This window comes from Ambystoma mexicanum, chromosome 1q, assembly GCF_040938575.1.
Source record: "Ambystoma mexicanum isolate Mex_15411 chromosome 1q, UKY_AmexF1_1, whole genome shotgun sequence".
Taxonomy (NCBI): Eukaryota; Metazoa; Chordata; class Amphibia; order Caudata; family Ambystomatidae; genus Ambystoma; species Ambystoma mexicanum.
Window position 1 is genome coordinate 313,755,729 of NC_090922.1, and position 24,317 is coordinate 313,780,045.

The window sequence follows — 24,317 nt, forward strand, 5'->3', positions numbered from 1 at the left end:
CACCTTCTCTCTTCTGTACTCACGCTGACTATAAGGCTCCCTCACGGCAGAAAAAACACAATTGGAGGGACCTCGGTGCTTGAGGGATTTTGGGTACACTAAACGTCACATTGGGGATAGTGTTACAGTCACGCCCATGTCGACGTCCCCTTTCAATCTTCGAAAGAAAGATCCAATACTCTGCGATTACCACTAGATGTCGGACTATGTGCACAGCATGTGAATCTAAGCATATGTAATCATTAGAAATGTTATTACAGTGAGTAATGCATGTCATTTGTTAAGAACATATCCTTTTTTGTGGTCAAACATCCTGACTAAGACTATTATTCCTGTTCTTGATGAATGAAGTTGTGCTTTATCTAAGGAAGATAAATCGTACAAGGAGAAGAAGTCTTCTTTTCTCCAGCATGGGGTCTGGCATGGTTTCACATGCTTATAAAAATATTCCCAATTGTCAGGCCGGGAGTCCTCGGTAAAAGAACAGTTTCACTTTCACTTACAAACTGTCTTTCTCCTGTAAGCCAATCACTGAGCTCTGGGTCATACTGCTGCCAGCCAATGACTGCCCTCTCCCTAAGCCCCTCCTCTGGCAGCCATCATCATATTTTTACCGCACATTCAAGTTTTCGGAGTCCTCGTGTTTTGCTCTGTGATTTTTCATGCTTTTTCAGTAAAAAGTTCAATTTTTGTCTAATAGAGCCTCTGTGCTCTTTCGTTCCTTTGACTTTCAAGCAGGGATCCATTTGTCAGCATCTTTGATCGCCCCTCAAGGGCAAGAATCAAGTTTTCATCTAAGATTCCAGAAGGCCATCAGGCCTACACCGCACGCCGGACCATGTCAGAGGAGAAGGTCAGAGGTTCTCTCTTCAAACTCTGCTGCAGCTGCTGATTGGGGAAGGTGTTTTTAGAGGAACAAACACTCCCAGTGCCTCTACTGTCTCCATCCGGATCACAAGGAAGCAGATTGCAAAATTTGCCTGGGGTTCACCAAACGCACTGTCAAGGATCGGCATAGTAGATTGGCAGCGTGGCTCAAAGCCAAGGGCTCTACTCTGTGCGGCAAGCTGGGGCATGCCTCACCCAGGACCAGCCGGTCCGAGGAGCTGATAGTCCTTTGAAGGCGCTCCATCTGTGGGGGCCCAAGACAAGGCCAAGCACTGCAAGTCTGTTTCCCTCGGGGTCACCGCGCAAGCGTGTCCTGCGACGAGCAAGGCGCTCTCATCGTCATCATCTCTATCCATCTCAAGCCATCGCTGCAGCTCCTCCTCGAAGGGGAAGTCGGCTATCCCCGGGAAACTGCGGTAGAAGATGAAGGTGCAGGCTTAGGTGTCTGACCTAGCCCTGAAGGTCCAGGTGGTTCAAGAGAAGTCATCCTTGGCGAAGTGGGTGACAAGTAGCAGTCTGCAGTCGTGTGGAGAGCCGATTGGTTGTGCTTTGTACTGATATTTTCTGACTTTGATTCCTGTCTGAGCTGCCGTGCTATCAGAATATAACACCTACACCTTTAAGACCCAGGCTGGGCTGGGGGCGCTGTGTCGAGCAGAGGAGGAGCTCCAACCCCCATTTCAACTTCAAAATCCTGCGGGAATCGCAAAGCGGCCGCAAATTGGTTGACAAGTGGCAGTCTGCAGTCCGCAGCCACATGCCCACTAGTCCCAACTCGCTCTGTTTCATTGGAACAAGAGCGTTGTGTGCAAACGTGAGTACTTTCTCCTTTTCTGCCTAGACGCTGCAGTCTTAACCGTGTTAAGCACCCACAGTGGTTCTCGTTGTCTGTACTTTGTTGTATCTTGAGTGTCATGAATATGTAGGGAGTGCACGCGCGTCTCCTGCACGTCGGAATGTTGGCGCGTGAGGCTGGATGATGTGCGTGTGTTCGTGAGTTGACAGTTGGAGATTGCCTGCCGGGTGTGGTGCTGCCAGTGTCTCTTCCATATTACCAGCTTACTTAAGAGACAATAAAGCAACTCAAAGAACCACGTTGTGAACTTACCTGCTTACGATCTTACCCTATTACACTGGTGAGGAGGATTTATGCTGCTGCGGAGGGGGCAGCGGAGGGGATGGTGACACTGCCCTCCAATGTAGTCATCCCACCCGGCGGGGCGCTGGGCCAGTGAGACGGACTGTTGGTGTGGTCCGTGTTGCCTCCGAGGGTGACGTTGTGAGCTCCGGCAGAAGTCCAGTGCGTGGGGTTTTCTCCAGTGTTGAGGTCCTGTGGTCGGACTGCGGGATTAGATTGAGCAGTCTGGGTCGGAGCGGCCAGCTGGCGGATTCCGGTGGTCTGCAGCGGGGGTTTTGTGTCCAGTGCCCCTGGGTCCAGAGCCGGTGAGTCCAAGGCCGGTGTGTCCAGGGCCGGAGAGTCCAGACCCATATGTTCCGACGGAGCTCTGGAGCGGCGGGAGGCTGGTAATTTCCAGAGCCGTTGGCAGTGTTCCGTGGCAGAGGTTTGGAGCGGCCTCCTACGAGATTGGAGTGGTCCGCTGCGGGGCTTGCAGGAGTTTTGCGGTCTGTGACTGAGACAGTGCTCTGTGCTGTCAGCGGAGGCGGTGAGCAGCGGAGCCTTTCGCTACAGGGCTGGTGGCCTCAGGTGTCCAGTGGGTGGCGCTGTGGTACATGGCCGTGAGGAAGTGTTTAAACATTTTCTGTGTTACACGCGTATGTTTGCAGTGAACTTTTTGGTCCGTTTAGTTTTGGGTTCCGGGTTCCTGCTCCTTTGCATCCTTGGAACTGTCTTCATGGCAAAGAAACTGATGGAATTCGAGGACGTTGAGTCTTTGTTACAGGAGCACTGTGACATCAGTGCCCCAGCTTCCTCTGGTGTTTCCGTGTGCGGCAAGGAACTTTCGTCTCCAATGTTGTCGTCGGATGGGTGCCGCAGGGACAATGATATGGGGCACCCAAGGCATCTGAGTGGACATGAAGATCCTCAGCTTGGTGACGTCGTGGAAGAGGCTGTCGAGTTCCATCAAGCCTCACGTAAGAGGTGTTCAGACGTGGACAGTGGTGGCAAGTACTGTGTACAACCGAAAAGGAAGTGTGACCGTGCATGTGTGTTGTGTGGATCGGAGGAGTGTCACGTTGGAGATTACTGTGACAGATGCATTTCATTTCTTTCCATTTTGGAGGAATTCGATCCTGACTTACATGATTTTTATGTGGGAATGAATCATCTCACATTGATTGAGGATTAACGGACTGTGTCCTGTGTGAGGCCAGTATGAGTGTGTGAGAGTAGTTTATTTATTTGTATTGCGCGCCAGACCCAGGGGCAACCGGGCGCAGTGAACAGAATGTGCGAAGCTTGCAATGTTGCGAAGAAATTACAGTGTTGCATATTTAAAAATGTACAATAGTAACAAAACTTAGATAGTACATATATACATACAGATAAGTAGCATAACACAAATTAAAACTTCCAGGCCTCACATGTTGTTGTCATTGAGGTGTTTGATAAGGTTGTTCTAAAGTGAGGGAAGGGTTGATCTGCTCTAAGGTTGTGTGGCAGGGCATTCCACCATTTAGCGGCTAGCACAGGGAAGCTTGTGCCGCCAATTTTGGCGAGTTTAAATCTTGGAATTTCCAGGCAATTAGAGTTAGGAGTTCTTGTAGGTCTGCTGGAGATTTCTCTTTTTATTTTGTCCATCAAGTAGATGGGGGCGGCATTATCGAGAGCTTTATGCGTCAGGGAAAGCATTTTTAGGTGAATTTTGTTGGTGGAGAGCCATTTGTATTGTTGTCTAGTGGAGGAGATATGTTCCCTTTTATTTATGCCTAAGGCAGCTCTAAGGGCGTTGTTTTGTAGGATTTGTAGCCTTTTGGTGATAGTTTTATTGGCGCCACTGTAAAGGGCATTACAGTAATCGAGTCGTGATAGTATTAGGGCTCTCGCTAGGATCATGCAACTGTCGTTAGATAAAAAGGGTTTGCCTGCTCTTATTAATTTGCAGCTATAGGCTGTCGTGGAGGCTAGGGAGTTGACTTGTTTGGCACAAGACATGGTGGAATCAAGATAGAAGCCTAATATTTTTACTTCGCTCGAAACCTTAATGCTATTGCCATCTATGTTAAACGTGGAATAGTCCTTGCCTAATTTGTTGATATTAGCCTGTGTGCCCAGAATGATCAGTTCAGTCTTGTCATCATTCAGGCAGAGGCCATGTGATGCCATCCATGCCTGAATAATGAGGTACACCCTATTCACCAACTCCTCGTCCTCGCTGTAATCCCCAGAAAGCGGGAGGAGAATCTGTGTATCATCTGCATAGCTAGTGTAGGTGATACCTAGAAGGTCCAGATCATCGAAGAGGGGTTTGGTGAATATGTTGTACAAGGTTGGTGAAACACAGGAGCCTTGAGGGACGCCGCACGTGATTAGAAGAGGGTCGGCTGCTGCCAAGGGGGAGAAGACTCTCATCGTTCTCTCGCTCAGAAAGGATTCAATCCATTTGGTGGCCTGCGTGGAGAAGTGTGCAGCAGTGTCCAAGTGTTTGCAGAGGACCCTATGATCCACCAGATCGAAAGCAGCTGAGAGATCAAGTAGAAGGAGGAGTGCCGTCTTACCTTGATCTCTCAGCTCGTCTATTTGGGTCTTTAGATCAATGAGTGCAGTTTCAGTACCGTGGAGTGGGCGGAATCCAGATTGTCTAGCTCCTAGTAGGTTGTTAGATTCCAGGTGTCTTTGAATTTGTGTGTAGGCAACCTTGTCTAGTATCTTTAGTAGGAAAGGTACAGTAGTGATGGGCCGATAATTAGTGGGGATGAGGGGGTCAAGAGTCTGCTTCTTGAGAAGTGGGAGCACCCATGATTGTTTTAGGTTCGCCGGGATTTTGCCTGTGGCGAAGGAGTTGATCAATTTTGAGATGAACGGTGAGAGGTCTCTGGCAGCGTCTTTTATTAGTTGTGCTGGACAGATGTCACCTTTGCAGTTCGATGGTTTGAGGGATAGGATGATTTTCTCTACCTCTAAGATGGCAGTTTTGGTGAAGGAGAATTTGTTGGTTAGGTCGTGGATGATGTTGTTAAGAGGTAGCTTGCTTGTGAGGTTTAGGGAGTCTTTTTTTTAGTTGGATTTTATTTTGCAGTGTGGTGATTTTATTTGCTAAGGCCGTTTGGATATCTGTACACCAGGTCTGGTCTTTAATGCAGGTATCTGGTGTGGCAATGGGGGACTCGAGTTCTTTCAAGATGGAGAAGAGTTCCTTCATACTTGAATTGGCATTGGCAATGCGAACGTTGTAAGAATTACGTTTCGCTAGACAGATTTCGTTTTTGTAGTGCCGAGAGATATTAGTTAAATTGACTTTATTCTCTTCAGTTGGACATAGTTTCCAGTCAGATTCACATTTTCTTTTGATTTGGCGCATGGCCTTAAGTTCTGGCGTGTACCACTTGTTTAAACGTGCCTTGGGTTTGCTTGTTCACATTTTGAGAGGTGCGACTTTGTCCATAGTGGTGCGCATAATTTTGTTGAATTCATTGACCAATGTACTAGGGTCAAGGTTGTCTGGCAGTGCATTTAATGTGGGAAGGATCAGGGGAATAATATTATCTACTGTAATATTCTTTTTGTTTTTTGTGGGGGCATGGTGGAGCTGTCTGTAGGTCAGGGATGGGTGGTTTGGTAGTAAGTAAATTAAAGGACATCAAGGAGTGGTCTGTCCAGCAGAGGGGCATAATAGAGGACACTATGGCTGAGCAGTTGGAATCCGCGACCCAGTCAAGTATTCTACCCTTAGCATGTGTGGGGGTGCTAACTTTTTGGGTAAGTCCTAAGGTAAGGAGGGTATTGGCAATAGTGGCAGCATGGGTATCTGTTTGGTCATTGAAGCCAAGGTTAAAATCCCCTAATATCAGCAATTGGGAAGTAGTTTTGGTATTGTTGGCCAGGAGACTGTGCAGGTCCTCCTCGAAAGTTCCAAGTGGACCCGGTGGTCTATAAATTAGGTGAATTGAGAGAGTTTGGGAGTTGTTTATGGGAATTTTGGCAGTGAGAGTTTCGCAGGATTGCATAGTTGTGGTGGGGACTAGGCGTAATGATAAGTTTATTTTGGATATAATGGTGATTCCACCTCCACGGGAGCCTTCTCGGTCCTGCCTAGATATGGTTTAACCGTCAGGAATGGCCAACATAAGCGAAGGGCCTGCCGCATTGTGTAGCCAAGTCTCAGTTATAGCAATAAAGTCTAGATTGGCTTCTGTGATTAAGTCAGCTAGGTCAATGGCGTGTGCCACTAAGGATCTTACATTAAGGAGTGCTCCCTTGAGGGAGTGTCCTTTAAGGTCTGTTATCCTTGTGGCCGAGTTAGATGAATTGGTCTTTGTCTTAAGCATGTTTGTATTCATTGACGGGGGAGATTGAAGGGGTGCAGTGCATGTTCTAATGTGTTGGTCTTTCATTGTGCGTTTTATAGTGGGGAGGGATCTTTTAAGAGGTTCATAGAATTTAAGTCTGGCGTGTAATTTAAGGTTTCTCTCGTGCGTTGGGGTAGGCTGATCGGTGTAGACTAGTCGGCATGGCATGGCCAAGGGCACGAGGCTGATGTGGCCAGAGTGGTTATATGACTTGGGTAACGTGAGTAAGGACGCGAGAGCTGGCTTGCAAGGGGATGCTTCGGTGTGGCTATATATGGGGGGGAAGTGTGGAGTGTGGCCATGATCATTAGACAGTAGATGTTGAATGAGCTAGGCATAGTGCGAAGCTATAGCTGTTAGCTGGCACTGTCACTTGGTGTATGTGGACTTGGATAACTAGCCGTCAAGGTACTAGTGTCAGAAGTTGTATCTAGGCTGTGCAGCTAGATCTGCAGGGTCTAGGCACCATTCACTAGTAGGGCACAAGTAAATGAGGCACAGATGGGCATTGTCTAGAGTGCATAGCGTGGGAGGCGTCTAGGTGTGCCTGTTCCAACAGAGCTAAAATGTAGGGACTGAGGGCATCTAGATAAGGCAAGCAGACAGTGACTATAATGCATAGCGTAAGAGGCTAGGACACCACGCAAATCAGATGTGGTCAATTAGCGACCATAAGGCACAACACAGATCAAGTATGGTCAATTAGTGACCGTAAGGCACAACAGGGATCAAGTATGGTCTATTAGCGACCATAGGGCACAACACAAAACAGATGTAGTCTATTAGCGATCATATGGCACAACACAAATCAGATGTGGTCTATTAGCGACCATAGGGGGTGTTGTGGCCTCTGTTGTATTTGTTTTGTCTGGGCCTGTATGGTGTGAGTGGTTCCGTGTGGTGTTGTGGCCCTGTTATACTGTCCTTTCTTTGTGTGGAAGCTAGCGAATTGTTTCATTGCCTGTTTTCCCTTACAGGGGGGGGGGAGGGGCCGAGGAGCTATATTTTTAAACTTAGGAACTGTGTGCATTCCTGAAATGCGTTTCACTTCTTTACGTGCGCCAGTGACGGAGTATGGATTGAGGACCTTATGGAACTGTGTCATTCCTGAAAAACGTTTCATTTTTTCAATAGATTTTGACTGCCCTGGGATTTGGGGGCTCGTGGGTTTTACTTCCTATTCCTGGTGTGCGGGGTCAGTAACAGATTTTTCTGGGCAACGTTTTGGTGTTGTTCAAGATTGTTTTTCATTTATGGTATGTGCATCATTTGGGGTGAGTGGTGTGCTGTAGAACGTGAGTATGTGCCTGCCATCCCCAGTTGGTTTTGGGGGTGGCGTTTAAATTTAAGTGCACTGAGTTGAATTAAGTACTTACCAGTTATTTTTGTTCCATATTATTTGTTAACCATTGGTGGTGATGACTGTGTGGTTTTACGTTTAGAGTTTGGTAGTGGTGATGTATTGGGAGCTAGCGCGTGGGCGGCCGGGCGGGCCCACTAGGCGTTCTGGCTTTCCACTGGCAGTGGCTTGGGGCCACACTGGAGTTCGAGGTGTGGTGGCAGTGGCCTGGGGCCACACTGGTGATGTAAGTGGCTTGGGGCCACGTTGGAGCTGAAGTGTTGGTGGCAGTGACCTGGGGCCACACTGGTGATGAAAGTGTGTGTGTGTGTGTGTGTGTGTGTGTGTGTTATGTGCGGCGGTGTTTTTGTTGGCATTGTAGTTGGCTAGATGGTATTTTTAGTTGGTAAGGGCCTATTTCTGGTGGTTTCTATTCTGTTTTTGGTGAATCACGGGTTTTGTGTGTTGCTTGTTGTGGGTCGTGGATGGCCGGGAGGGTCCATTGGTCGGTTGGTTAGTGCTCTGGCGTGGCAGGCTGGAGGTGTAGTGTGTACGGATGGATTTTGAGTTTGTTTTGCTTTTTAGGGTTTGTCAGGTGTGGCAGGCCTGAGCTGCGAGGGGCAGCTCAGGGTTTTGTGGTAGTGCATAGTTTTTGTTTTATGTCCTCGAGGGTTGGTCCCGTTGGGGTTGAGAAGTAGGAATAGGGTGTTTTGTGGGTTTCTAGTTTTGTTTGTTGTAGGCTTTATCACGTTGGTTGGTTGCAGCAAGCGGGTGTTGGAATGGTGATAGGTTAGGGTTGTACTATCTGGATGCGTTGATACATTAACGCTCTGATGTTCTAAGGTGGAGTTCTGTTGCAGCATTCTGTTCTGTGGGTTGTGTATGAGCGTTGTCGGTTTGAGGTTCTCTGTTTACGGGTTGGGTGCATGGCATGGTGGCCACATGTTGTGCATCTTGAGTGGGTTTTGTCCTCATTAGATCTTTTGAAGAATCTGTCGGAGGGAGAAGTGTTGCATCTTGAGTGTCATGAATATGTAGGGAGTGCACGCGCGTCTCCTGCACGTCGGAATGTTGGCGCGTGAGGCTGGGTGACGTGCGTGTGTTTGTGAGTTGACAGTTGGAGATTGCCTGCCGGGTGGGGTGCTGCCGGTGTCTCTCCCATATTACCAGCTTACTTAAGAGACAATAAAGCAACTAAAAGAACCATGTTGTGAACTTACCTGCTTACGATCTTACCTTATTACATACTTCCTTAAGGTGACAGTGTCCAATCACATGGGCGGATGGTTTGGATTGCGCTGTATATTTGTTTGACCCCTGGTGAGTAACTCCGCTGAGCTCATAGAAGCCGAAAGTTACAATCTACCGTGCAGCGACTGCGGGGTCTCAGCCCCTTTGATCTGCATGTGGGTTAACATTAAGCAGGGACAAAAAAAGGATAAGAGAACCAAAAGAAGCAAAAATTGTATATACCACCAGCATTTCAGGACTGAGATTGTAGCCGATCTGTGTACTTCGGCTTTAACTTGGAACTAGTGTATGATTCATCTCTTATTCGCTATTTCAAGGCTCGCACCTTGCGACTACACCAACTGTTCAGCAAGACAGAGCCCGTACCATCTAGACTAAGGATGACGGACTGTGTCTGTGGGGTTCATTGCTGCCCCCAACCAGGGGTTGAATGTTGCAATGCAGGTTCCGCTTCTGGATGTGAGTGACTTTGAAATGGCAAACCTAACCTGTCTCGACCTGGAGGATAGTAGGGCAGTTAATTGGCATGACGGAGAGCCGCCCCTGACAGCATTGGCAACAGGGGTGGCTTTGCATGGGAAGTGGTCGTGCCCAATTGACTTTCAGGTTGAAATTGGGGCTAACACTACCCAAGCATGGAGCCTCTACGAGAATAAGATGGCTGAGGATGAAAATCAGATGAGCGAGGATATTATAGATCTAGAAACGTGCCCCATAGCAAAGGGCTCCTCACTCCCACAGGGTTCTGTAAAGATCCCACTAATAGTGGCTGGACCGCAGGGAAAGTTCTCGGAAGTCAATTCTTTTACTGAGAATTTGAGTATTGAGCCACCTTCTGACCCTGAGGTCGATTTACTTGTCATCCAGACCTCCAACAGTAAGGTTAATCAGGACTCTTCTTAAAGGATTTATAGATGTGGGAAACCAGATGTACACGAATTACAACCAAAGAAAGGGGCACAACAACTGTTAAAGACCTATTGGAAGCCGAGAGGGCTAACTTCTGTCAATCTTTCGTCCAAACAACGTTTCTTCTATCGTAAAATGGATAATTCCATCCAGGGGAGGGGAATGTTTTTTTAGGTACCAGGCCGATATGCCTGGCAAGGAGTCAACCTCTCTCCCCCACCCCCCAAGAACCGATGACTTGGTCGTTGACCCGCTTTGCCCTGGTCCTCTTGCGCCTACTAGTTCAAGTACCCTGCAGGACGTGCCCTATATGGATTTGACCATATTTATTTATTTAACATTTATATAGCGCAGAAACCACTGACCCGAAGGCTTAAGGGCGCTGCCAAACAGATGGGAGATGTGATTGAGCAGAATAGAAGGGTAAGAAATTAGTAAACCATAGGTAGATTATTTAGGACTTGGGGCTCTTGTTTTGGACCCTGCTCTTAAAAGCTCAAAAAGATCAATCGATGATATGGGGCAAGGTGAATTCTCACTCCTTGAGAGGAAAAAGGTGAAATTGAATGTGGATAAGGGCAAACAGTGTAGCCCCTCACGGGCTCTACACACTGTAGCCCAAAGTAGTTACCATCTACCCAAGGAGTTGGAGAACATTTTTTGAAGGCCAATCAGTCGAAATCTAATACTAAGAATCTTGAGTGCTCGCCCCCCTCAGATGAAGACCTATTGGACCTGTCAGCAGCAAAGGTCGAAGCTATGATGCCGAATGACCGGGTTGATGCCCAAGTTGAAGGCACGGCCCCTCATAAGCCAACATTCGATGCAGGCATAATAGCGGCGCTTATGATAACCTTCGTGCCATTTATGAAACTGCACGAAACTTTTAAGTGACCAAATTAGGGATCAAACAGTGATGGCCATGCTTCATTCAAAACTTTGTATTTGTGGAGGGTTTCATAATGGGAATCCAGGGTAACTTGGACAAAAACAAAGAAGACATCACTAATATTCTTCACAGTATTATTGATCCCATCATTAAGGAAAAAGGCAAAGAAGTTTAGATCTAGAGAACTCGGTCAACAGGTCTAAAAGCGCTGTGGATAGTGCAAATTTATGGATTACTTCTGCAAATGCATGAATGACTGTTAACGAGCTGGTTTCATCGCAAAGGACAAGGGGATTGACTCCAACACTACCACCGAAGATAATATCTCTCGAAGGATCATATAAAGTGACAGCCCCTGTTATGCAGTCTGGCCTTCCTCACTGCTCAACTGCGGATAACAGTCCTTTGGATGTGGTTGAGGGATCTTCAACTCAAGCCAATAACGGTGTACCATTTACTGGAGGTTCCCCAGTTGCTTCTAAGGCTGCTCCTAAAAAGAAGGTTGAGATCTTTGAAAAGCTGACAGAAGGCCTTAAAGAAAGTGACCTGCTTACTACCTTACCTCAAAGCAAAAGAGAGGCAATGAAAAAAATATTCAAGACTAAAGGGAAGGGCCAATGAAATCCTTGGAAAGTTCCCTGTCTATGTAGGGAAATAAACTCCATCAAGAGCTACCCCAAGAGGTATTCAGACTGTTAGAAACCTGATTCCTCTAAATCCCGTGCCACCTCTATTCTACAGGTAAAAGCGATTTTACTTTGAATATCGATAAAAGGGCCATGGACTTAACTGGGACATGTAGCCCTTAGATAAAATCACTGGCTACTCATAAGGTTGTGTCAGATGATGAGGATCAGCAGGCATTACTTAACCTTTCGACATATACTGACCAGGAAGATGAGTCGCAGTTGGACGCTGATAGGGAACTCTTGCCTCCTGGTCTTGGTAGAACTCCTCCTCGGAACGGTGCCACTGATATCTGTATTGTCAGTGTGGTCGAGAGTGATGCAGAGGAAATGCCTGTTCTCTGACAAATTCTGAATATGAAGGCGATAACAGTAGTGGCCGGGAGAAGACCCTCCAGGTCACCCATGGGAGAGATTTAGATCAGACGTGGGGAAGTATGGGATTCCAATGAAACGGATGGAGACAACTCCCCCCAATCTAATAAACAACGTGTCCAGTGTTCTAATCAGGGAAGCTTCATAACTCTAGAGCAGCGACGAGCAGAATGTCAGAGATCTCATGATGTTCCTTGTAAATCGGATAAGGCTGATGTAATAAAGCCCAAAACTTCACTTCAGGATCGCAAAACTGCTAGACAATATACTTCTAGCGCATTAAATCAAGACAGAGCATAGCTTGCATAGGTACTTGCAGGATACATTTCGATTGGTTATAGAAAGAGTTCTTGTCCTTAAAGATGGCTTAACTCTAAATAGAGCCAACGCCCTATGACTAAATCGTAGCATCCCAGCTCCAAGGCAAATCCACTCCTGTGACTTGTGCTTGCTGAAGTTTCTGGAGGAAGAGCGGTTGGATACGGTGGTCCTGCACTTATCCTCAGAAAAGAAGAAAGATGCTCTAATGGGAGAAAAGGAGTGCCTGCTTTCCATGGGCTTTGTGATCTCAGAATATGGCACAAAAGAGTTACCATCCTCCATAGGTACTATGGACCGCTCTGAGAAATGCCCAGGTAGAGGCCGAGAGATAAAAAATCGGTTGGTGAATAAACAAGATCACAGAAACCCCACTCTAAAGGTTAGATCTGATCCAATGTTGGGGTCTCCTCAAGGTCACCGCCAAATTCGTATTGTGGTTGGCAACTCTAAACCTACGAGTACCCACACAGAGGCTGCTGGAGTTCAACCGGTGGGACTTGGAAGAGGATAGCGGGGACTGGTTGGCGGGAGCCCTTGCTGCCGGAAGTTTAAGAACATAGCTCCCAATCCAGTTGGAGGGTAAAACGAAGTATCTTCCCCCTCAATTGACGTACTTTTGTAGTTGGAACACCAGAGGATTCAAGCAGTTATTTGGCAAGGGACATTTTAACTTTGATGATTTTGACATGGTTTGTCTCCAAGAGACGTGACTTTGGACACCCACTCTACCCCCACCCTCTTGGATGGTTTTACCATTTACTTTAATCCAGCGGTTAAAGGCCTGACAGGTAGACCGATGGCTGGTCTATTGACAGCATTAAAAAATGGTAGTGGCTATAACGTGATATCTAATAGCACGCAGTCTCCACTTATTCAGACTTTGACCTTAAAATTGGATGCTCATGCAAGTAAACCTGAAAAGAAAAGATCATTCTGTTATTAAACTTGTATTGGAACCAAGCCTCTTTAGTAGCAAATACTTTTGTCGGTCAAATACTAGCTATTATTGATGAGGCAATGGGAACTTGGCCTATGCTTGAAATTATTTTATGTGGTGACTTGAACATACATTGTTTTGATGCAAATTTCCATCTAATTGAAAACCACAATCCATCGTCTAATTCCCAAATATTGAGAGGCCTCCAATTGCGGAATGAGCTAGCTAAGAGGAACATTCTTCTGATTAATGAACATATATCCGGGGATTGTCCACCCAAACCGATGTGGAAAAGAGGTCTGGAGTCATCCGACCTGGATTATATTTTTGTGTCGGGTAACCTTCTTGAGCACTTGGGTTACCTCGAGGTACTAGAAACGGATGAAAGTGACCATAACATCCTTAAATTATCTATTAAGGCGTGGAGTAAGACTAAAGACAAGAAATCGCTAGCGCCATTAGCTGTGGATTCTGGCAGAATCAGGTTAAGGTTGCAGCCAGGTCCTTCGGGCAAACGTGATTTATCAGACAGAGTTTTGCCAGATGTGGATCCCTCTAACTTCAATAGTTTTGTGGAAGTGACAAACACCAACAGTAAACTAGACTTCCTTTCTCGCAATATTTATGACGCAGAAGTAGCAAAATGTAAAAAGGCTTTGAAAAGAGCACTGAGAGTGATCTCCCGAAAAAATACACAAGACTCAAATCAAAGCTATAGGGTTTTGAAACCGAGGTTTAAGAATTGGTTAAAATGCAATAAATTCATCAAGTCCCAACGGGACGCCGAAAAAATGCTGTGTATAGTGTCCACCAAAAATACAGCTGGAATGTGAAAGGTGATGACCTCAGTTTATGCACTGCAGGAGGCCTTAATATCTAATCAAGTGCCATCTGAGGTTTGGGAACTACACATCAGAACTTTGTTTTGAACTTCTAATAGTCATGCGTCTGGTAAGAATGAGCTTACCAATGGAGAGCGGACTTTTATGACACAGAGGAGGGACATCTTAAATCTGATTCACAAGGCGAGTAACTCCTGGGCAGCTTGCCCAGATGGCATTTCTAATCTAACATTGAAACAAGACCTGGAGGACTGGGCAGACACTGTGTCTCTTGTTTGATGAAATCAAAAGGTCGAAGAAAATTCTGAATCCTGGACCACCTCAATAATCGTCCCAATCTTTAAGAAAGGCGTTAGGTCTAACTCAAACAACTATAGGCCTATCGCCTTGCTGGACGCGACAGGGAAGATCTTTGGCGCATTGATTCTGGAAGCTTTAACATCTTGGACTGAAGCCACAAGACATTTCGACCCCTGGCAATTGTGGTTCGTAAGGGGTCTGGGGACGTCCCTCAACCTCTCACTGATTGACATTTTGAAAGCCAGTGCGAAAAGAAGAAATGGGTCTGAACTATATCTGGTTTCGATAGCCCTAGCCCAGGCCTTTGATACCGTAGACACACAACTTCTATGGGCGAAGCTCAAGGCCTGGGACTGTCCGAATGATATAAGAGAGGCATTGAAACTGCTCCATGAAGACACTTCACTATGAGTGAGACTGGAGCGGAAAGGTAACCTGTCTAACGCCATCTCTACATTTAATGGCCTTAAACAGGGATGGCGACTGGCACGGCCATATTCGATCTATTAATTTCCGACACCAATAAGGCCCTTGACCCAGTAAGATGTTTTCCGCCTCGACTTGCTGCGGTACCGGTGAGCAGGATTCTTTATGCAGACGATTTGATCCTCCTGGACCAAACGCAGGCTGGCCTTCAAATTCAACTGGACGCATTGGAAGGATATGTGAACTCAAATGGCCTAAGAATTAATGTGCAGAAGTCAAGAATTCTTACTTTTGGTCGTAGGAAAAGAAAGGATAAAAACAAGATGAAAGCATGGTACCTTAAAGGAGAAAAGATCCTGGAAGTAACATCTCTAACATATCTGGGCATGCGCCTTAATGACAGTTCAGTGGATGCCCATAGAGAAGAACTGTTTTGATCGAAAGCCAAGAATCTAGCATCCCAGGGCAGGCTAATCGGCGCCCGCTATTGTAAATTCTCTTCCAATAATTGACTTTTACCGATTGAAGGTTTCACCTATTTTGACATACGGGGCGGAGTCTTCGTTCACTTTGTCTGCTGCCACCTGGTTAAAACTGGAGGGCATTTTTGGCAGAAGAGTTTTAATGATCCCCAACTGTGTCCCTATGCACATTCTAAGAGCGGAACTGGGCTTAACCTCACTATACGCCCAGACAGTGTGGAAAACCTTATCCTTTTTTCAGAAATGTTGTATAGAGACCCGTGAAGGAGTGCTGGCAATAATTAGAAAGGCAATGACTGGTTCCAAAGATGTCCCTTTAATGGCCTGGAGAGAGGTGTGTGTTGCCATTTTGAACGAAACGGAATTAACTCTCTAGGGGAACCCATAACAAGTGAAGAGAAAATTGTATGATTTAGACTGGATAGAGACACTGGACCATAGGCCAAACTCCAAAATATATGGATCTAACTATGCAGACATAAGGGCCAGGGGTAAGCCACCACCCTATCTGATTCCCCTTTCGGTTCAGTCATAGTCAATCCATGTGCTACCGTTTGAACTTGTTTCCGACAAAAGAAGTTCTGGAAGTGAGAAAGAAAAAGGAGCAATGTAACTTTCAGTGCAGAATGTGCGACTAAGAGAGAAACCCTCTATCATTTGATTTTAATATGTCCAGTGTTGGGTCCTATGAGATCAAAGTGGATGGGGAAATTTGTTGAACAAACAACTACCTTGACGATGGAAGATTGGTGGACAAAGTTGATGATGGGCGACCAAATTTCTCTCTCCCTGGCTTTTTTAGCCTTTTAAAAATAACTTTTTACAGTTTTGGAGGGCAAAGCGACAGGAAATTTCTAAAGTGTTCTAGCCGCTGAGTCCTCACAATAATGGAAGTGGAAGAAAACAAACTATGAATTAATAACAGCATATGTTTAAAATCTCTGTATTTGTCGCCTCAGACCTTCGCTTCTGTATGTTTTGTATTGCGAGGCTGAGATTCTGTTTTTTCCTTCCGTTTTTTGTTTTTTTGTTTTTATTTCTTATTTTGTTGTTTTTAGTTTATGTAAATGCTAAAGGTTTGTATTTTAAACCAAATGCTTTTTAAAAAAAAATTAAAAAAGAAGTCATCCTCAACAATCGAGCTGGTGGCGGCCGCACATTCAAAGGCGAAAGGGGCAGACGCCCCCATAGTGGCCCTTCATCCCAAGCAGGAGACTTTGGGCAAGCCGGTGGAGAAAACACTGGAGAAAAGAATGCCAGCCCTGAGCCCTGCCCCGGCCCCTTCAGGATTTTACTTCTTAGGACGAAGAAGACATGGCCCAGCAAGCCTTCTCCCCCTCCACCTCCCAGGAACGTGTTGCTGGACATCCTGTCAACTCTCCACACGCTGGTGTCCGAGGTCCAGAGGAGGATGCCGACCGCATCCCCGGTGCCAGGCCTGGTGGCATCGGGCCCCGCCCCAGCGAAGAAGAGGAATCTGCATCCCATGCTTCCTCATCAGCCGCCTCACATGCCCCTCCCCCCCTTATACATATGGGGACAGACATGTCGACGGCGGACCCAGATGATGATGATGACGGCGGCGTCTCCCTGCCGTGGAGAGCTTCTCCACCGAACGAAGTGGGATCGTTCCACTCCATGGTCGCCCGCGCGTCCGACCTCTTCCAGCTGACACCAAAAGAGACCAAGAAGTAGGGTTTCCTGTACCAGTGCCGAGAGGCGAAGAGGAAGACCATTCTAGCAGTGCCTCTCCTGGACGACGTTTGGGATGAGGGCTTGGCGCTGATGAAAAATCCCGTCTCAGCTCCGGTGAAAAGTGACGGGCTGGGAAAGAAATACTGGGTACTGGAGTCTGCACCCAAGAGGACTTGGTGGTCTCGGCGGCTGCGAGGAAGTCCACAAATCCATCATCTTCGGCCTCCGTTCCACCGGACACCGAGAGGAAGAAGATGGACACCATGCATAGAAAGGTGATCTTTTCAGCGGTGATGACGGTCAAGCCAGCAAATGCTCTCGCAATCCTAGCCAGGTACGACAGGGAGCTGTGGTATAAGATGGCCCTGCTGCTGGAATTTCTCCCGGACGACAAACGGGTCGAGGCGCTGGAAATTCTCCAGGACGACGAGGTGCGATCGGACCATGCCATCACTGTGGCCCTGGACATCGTGGACATGGCGTTCCGACAGATGGGGAACGGTGTCTGCCTCCATCGTTGTGGCTGGTTGAAAGCCACCAATTTTTGGCAGGAAGTTCAGACGGGGTTCCTGGACATGCCTTTCGACTGAGACGACCTCTTTGGGAAGGTTGCCAACGAGTCATGCAGGCTATCAAGACCGACACAGAGACAGCCCGGGCCCTAGGCAAGCTGCAGCAACATTGGCCTTCCTTTCATGCCTCAGGTGGAAAATCTGGACGATCGACGAAGAGTTTCAGCGGGGGATAATCTTCATACCGCCAACCCTCCCGTTCCACGACCCAGGAGGCCTACAGGGGTCTTTCCAAGGCGTTCAGAGGTGGCCGTCGTAGTCGTCGCTCCCAAGGCGGCACGCAGGCCCGGAAGCAGGCCAGGATGTCGGGCCCCCACCAATGCACCCTGATGGGAGGCCGGCTGGCGGGCTTTGTCAGCGAGTTGGAAAAGTTCTCCACTGACTGATGGGTGCTGGACGCTCTCACCCACGGACGCACTTTATAATTGCAGCAGAAGTGTCCGCGGATACCACCGGTGGCCCGGCATGAGCATCACATCCCCCCCAGGTCCTGCAGGAAGTACAGGCCTTGCTAAGGAAAGGGGTGATGGAGCTGGTTCCAAAGTGACTCCGGAGTCTACTCCTTAGAAATAAGACCAGGGGCTGGAGGCCAAGTCTCGACCTGTGGCATCTAAACAAGTTCAAGTCCCAAAAATTCAGGATTGTCACGTTGCAACATGTGCTCGGCCAACTGGAGGAAGGGGATTTCCTGACGTCGTTAAATCTAGAAGACGCTTACTTCCACATCCCCATTCATGAGAAGCATTGGAAATTCTTGTGCTTGGTCGTACAGGGAAAGCACTACCAATTCAAGGTCCTCTTTTTCGAACTGAAGTCAGCGCCCACAGTGTTTACGAAGTACCTGGCACCAGTGACGGCCCATCTACGTCTGCAAGGGAAACATGTGTACCCGTACCTCGACGACTGTCTCATCCGGGGCCAACTCAAGGGAGATCGCTGTGGAACACACGGACAGGACCGCCCGGCTGCTGACGCATCTGGTATTCTCAGTGAACTGAATTATCCAAAGTCCTGCTTGATTCCATAGCAGAACGCACTGTTCCTGAGGTCCAGGCTCAACACAGTCTCCTGCCTGGTGGCCCCCTCAGAAGAGAGAATAACGGCCATTTTGGGCAAGGTGCAACGGCAGTTGGCACTGAAGATCGCCACGGCACGGACCATCAGGTCGCTGCTCGGCATGTCATGTATATACCTGGTCAGGCTCTGCAGGTTGCGGATGCGGTCCCTTCAGGAATTCCTGGATGCTCGGTGGGTCCAGGTGTCCGGAAACTTTGCAGACAGGATTGTGCTTGACGAGGAGTTCCGTTGAGCGATAAGATGGTGGGGCCTGCGCTCCAAAATCAACGGGGGCACAAATTTCCAGAGTCCCCCGTACCAAGAGATGGTCACTACGGACGCTTCCCTGGAGGGCTGGGGAGCCCACACCGGACGTTTCCATGCCAGAGGTCTGTGGCTACTGGAGGAGAGGGATCTCCCCAGTGTTGGAGAGAATTCTCTGTAAAGGCTAATTTCCCAAACCTAGTGAGTCCCCAGCAGTTTTGCTGGATTTTTGGGGTCTATTTTTTTTCTCCTGCTAAGAATGAGACTCTTTTCCTCCCACTCTTAGACGTGATTTGAGGTGTTCCTTTGACTTTGTATGTGTTTTATGGGCTATGGGGTCCTTTACCCTATAGAGCTTCATGTGTTTTTGGTATGTGGGTTACACAGCACCCTTCGTGCAGTAACCCAGGGGTGTCGTAGCGACCCCGAAACATAGACTCCATACCCTGGGACTGACTACTGTCTCCCAGGGCATGTAAAGTCACCATTGGCTTTACTAGTCTCAAATTGTGAACAGAACCAGTACAAACCATCATATTGTGGACGTACTGGTCGGGGCAATTCGATTGCCCCGGGGTCTGTTGTTCGAGGGGGGCACTGTCCAGTCCCCCTCCAACCGAGTTTTGGCTGGTGGCAGTGGATACTACTTTGTAAATTCGACCGCGAATATATTCCTATGGGATTTTCCCATTGTTCGAGGCTACCACTTTTTAAAATAGCCTCGAACATACCGCCGGTTTATTAAATTAATATAAATTCACCGGTTGGTATTTTTTGCCGAAACCTGGTTCCAAAATGGCGTTTGTGTTCGTTTCTGTGACTCCAACCCAAGTCGAGCCCTTTGTTCCACTTTTTGGCGGGCTTCTCCACAGAAGCCTCCAAAAGTGGTGCCACTCTGGCTAGGTACCACAGGGGGCATGGGAGGGGGTTTAGGCACCCAGGACTGAGTTGCCTCGGCAACTCAAGTCGCACTCTTGTGTGATTGGCCCAAGTGGTGAGCCGCCCGGCTCAACACTTAGCATGTTTGAGTGACAGCTAAGCCCTGCTTTTATGCAGAAAACTTTTTTTCTGCATAAAAGCAGGGCTTTGGGGACTGGAACTTCAGAAGTCGCCACAGGACCTAAAGAATCCGAGGAGGGAGAAGCCGAGCCGACCTGCGACGACGACACCACCAGAGTCTTCTTCCTTTGACTGGTGGGGATAACCAGTTTGCCTGTCTTTTCGCCTTCCTGGACCATCTCGTGGCCACCTTGCCACTGCCAAGCACCCCGGCAACCGGAATACCACGGTTTACCACTACCACGAAGAAAAGGGTGGTACCTTGTAACCGGGAAACTCCGCGGCTGGTTTCTTCGCTGGCAGTGCAACGACATTCAGCTTTCCTCCACGTCAAGGCCTCCTCTTCCTCTGGACGAAACACCGACTTGCACCCGCTGCCAGCAACAATTGCCCCCGCTGGAGCGTTCTTCCCACTTTCAGGTACTGTGTCCCGCCTGGCTTCCCTTGCGACAGATCGTTCGGGGTGACAGTAAAGCCTCGACTTTCTAACCTGGGTTAGCCTGGGACCTGTTAACTAACTTTTCCTGACTTAATCTCAATCCTTTGTGAACTTTCTGCAAAGACTCTTTGGGCATAACCCCACTGTGTGATCCTGGACACATTTCGCTTGCTCTCTCTAAGAGTGGGCCTGGCATTTGGACTTCCTTGCTCTCCAGTAGACTTTGCCTAACCTGCCTCACTGTGGTTATTTGAAAAGTATTGAAATTTGTGTGCTTCCATAACTGCCCCCCCCCTTCTTATGTTAAGCGCTCACCTCTGTCTGAAAATAAGTGGTGTTTCTCATTAAGACTTGTCTAATCATTAATCAGGGTTGTATATATATATATATATATACATATATATATATATATATAATAGTGACTGTGTGCTGAATTTACTTACCTCTTTGTGCTAGTGTAATTTACAAGTGTGTCTTTAAATAAATAATGATATACATTTACACCAAAGCTCTGATCAGTGTTTGCTTGTGCTAGTGTATCTCTGTACATATTGTGTATACTCTATATACTGCCTAACTCATCTTGAGAGAAGTCTGACTGCTCAGCCACAGCTACCAGGTAAATCTGGGTGGTATAGACTGCTACCAATTGGGTTTACTGCCAACCACCTGTAGTCCTAAATCTTTTGCAGTGGTCCCTAAGGGAACTGCACAGGTTTCTGCCTAACACCCATCAATGTCCTGGAACTGCGAGCAGTGTTCTGGGCCCTCAAGTCGTTCCTTCCATCCCTCAAGGGCAAGGTGGTGAGGGTCTTCAGACAATACCACCAAGATGTTCTACATCTGGAAGCAGCGAAGGCACCAGATCTCCAGCGCTCTCCAGAGAGACGCAGGTCTTGTGGCACAGGGCCGTCGCCCAGGGGATGTTTCTCATTCCTTTTCACCTGGCGGAACTGAACAACACCATCGCCGACTCCCTTAGCGCTCTTGCCACTAGTGGGAACTTCGGATAGATCAAGTGGAAAACCTCTTCCTTAGGTGGGGCAGACCCCAGATTGATGTTTGCAGCGGCAATGAACTCCAAATTCCAGAGATTCGCCAGTAGGTTCCACCCGCCGGGGAGCAATGGGGACACATTCTCCTTCCCGAGGGAAGGCCTCTCCTGTACGTGTTCCCGCCGTTGCCTCTCCTGCTTGAGTCATCAATCAACTCAAACGTTGCCGATGTAGGATTATCCTCGTCACCCCGGCGTGGCCGAGGCAGATTTGGTACCCGCACCTGATCAGCCTGTCGACGTCACCTCCAGTCAAGCTGCCAGTCTTCGCAGATCTGCTCGCCAGAGAAGGAGGTAAAATCCTCCACTACGGCCCAGGATCGCTGAACCTGAATGCCTGGGTCCTGCAGCCTTAGAGTTTGGTGGGTACGAGCTACCAGCGGAATGCAGGGAGGTCCTTGGCAGGGCCCGAGCGTCGTCGACTCTTAAGTGCTACGGGAACAAGTGGAAGCGTTTCGCAACTTGGTACCGGACACAGAAGATCAACCCTCTGAGGGTCACGGCGCCTCAGCTCCTGTGCTTGTTGTTTTTGGCCAAGATGGGGCTGGCGCACGCCTCCATCATAGTGCATCTAGCGGCTATCACCTGCTACACCAGGTCTCCGGGACGGTCTTCTCTTTGGTCACACCGTCTAGTTCCTCAAAGTGCTGTTTCGATCGTTCCCACCACTGAAGGCGGAACTCAACATGGTACTGATGAGGCTCATTGGGGCCCCCTCAAGCCTATGCATCAGGCTTCTCAAGTTATTTTCTTCGAAGACAGATTTTCTCATGGCCATCAACTCTGTCAGGAGGGTAGGTCAGATCCAGGCCCTGTCCTGCAAGCGGCCTTAACAAGCGGATGCACCCCTCCTTCATGCTAAAGGTCCCGTCGGAATTCCACCTCAACAAACCTTTGGTGTTGCCTGTGTTTTTTACGACACCTTCGTCTCCGGCTGAAAGGACTTGGCAGTCGCTGGATGTGGCGTGTGCTCTGAAGTTCTATGTGGCACGCACGAAGAGTTTCCGGAAGACGTCTCAACCTTTCGTGAACTAGGTCCTGTGAACCATGGGAAAGATTTGTCCAAGGGTTCCATTTCCAGGTGGCTCTCCGGCTGTATCACACACTGTCACTGGTTGGAAAACCGACCTCTGCCCGGCAGTCCGAGAGCCCATTCCACCAGAGTGATTGCTGCAACAACTCCGTTCCTGTCTGGTGTGCCCCTGCTTGACATCTGTAGGACTTCTACGTGGAGGTCTATTCACACAGTCACAAGATTCTACTGCGTTGACAGGGATTCCAGAGAGGAGTCAAGGGTCGGCCAAGCAGTGCTACGCAACCTGTTCGCTTGAAGGTGAGCCTGTTCCGGAGGTAAGAGTAATTGCTTCTGTGGTTGTGTATGTATGTACTGCTATGTATTCTTTATTCATGAGCATGTGAATCCATTCCAGACCCCATGCTGGGGAAGGAACTAGTTACTTACCTGTAACTCTTGTTCTCCAGCATGTGTCTGGCATGGATTCACATGCAAAATCTCCCCCTGCCCCTCTACGGCTCTTCTTGGGCATACTGCCACTTTACGTGCTACGGAATCTGAAGATGGCTGCCAGAGGAGGGGCTTAGGGAGAGGGCAGTCGTTGGCTCGGGGAAGTATGGCCCAGAGCTCAGTGATTGGTTTATAGGACAAAGACAGTTTGAAAGTGAAACTGTTTTTTCTTTTGCTGTGGATTCCCGGCCTGACGATGGGGAATATTCATGAGCATGTGAATCCATGCCAGACCTATGCTGGAGAACAACAGTTAATAGGTAAGTAACTTGTTCCATTTTCTTTGTTGAACTATTGGAGTGGTGGAACTTTCTGTTGATTAATTGAAGCTGCAAAGAACGGTGGTGGAACTTTGTTGCAAACAAGGATTTCCTTATTTTCCTTTCTTGAACTGTGAAGCAGAAATCTGGGGAAGGGGAATTTATCCAGGTTCTGAGAAGAACTGTTATTACAATACGAATGTAATTATTTTTCATTTGCCATGCATTTCCTCATGTATTTATTCTATGCAAAACTGTGAGGGACAGATATCCTTTATTAGCGTTTCCTTTAGGAAGGGAAATCCTCATTGTGGTAGGGATAGTGAGGTGTCTATCCAACCATCTAATTTCATAAAACGGCATTTGTTGACAAAACGTCAGAGTTGTCCGCCTGACATTTCAGACCATTCACAACAGGCAGTCAGAAAGAAGGTGCTACAGTGGAGAAAGACTCAGCACCATATCAACGCGGTCCCCCATCATCGGAAGCATGTTGCAAAGGAAAAAGTTGTGTACCCTATCTGCATACAGCTACACATTGAGTGAGTCGACTCTGCCAAGTTCAGAAAGAAGAAAGGGGTATCTGTATGGTCTAGGCAACCCAACAGCCGCGGCGCACAACCCAATGCTGCTGCTTACAGTACAAAGAAGAATCTACGACTTACTAATAGACTCGGGAGCAACAGTGATTGTAATGCTAGAAAGTTCAGTAATGTTAGAAAGTTCCTACTGAAAATTATAGCTCGCACCGCCTACCTACAACTCCAAACCCACCTAGAAACCAACAACCTACTCTGTACCCGCCAGTCCAGATTCATACCTACACATAGCACTGAAGACGCCCTCCTTGACCATAAAATCCCACTAGACCACATCCGCGATAATGGCGACCTCCCCATCTTCCTGTTACTTGACCTCTCAGCGGCCTTCAACCTCGTCGACAACAACATCCTGTGTCACCGCCTAGTCACCACCTTCAAACTTTCCTCCGAAGCTGCCAATTGGATAAAATCCTTCTTGAGCGAGCGAACCTCCAGGGTTTTCGCCGGAACCGAAGCAGCCAACACCATTCCAGTCTCCTATGGGGTCCCCCAAGGCTCCTGCCTCTTCCCCACACAGTATAATATGTACATCAAGCCCCATTTTTTTTAAAAAGTATTTTTATTGGCATTTCTTTAAACATAAACATGGGGACTAACCATGTCCCGTATCAATCCCCATGCCCCCGCACCGGCCGCATCGTTCTTCGGTGTCCCACTGAGTCTCTTTTCCCGCTTCA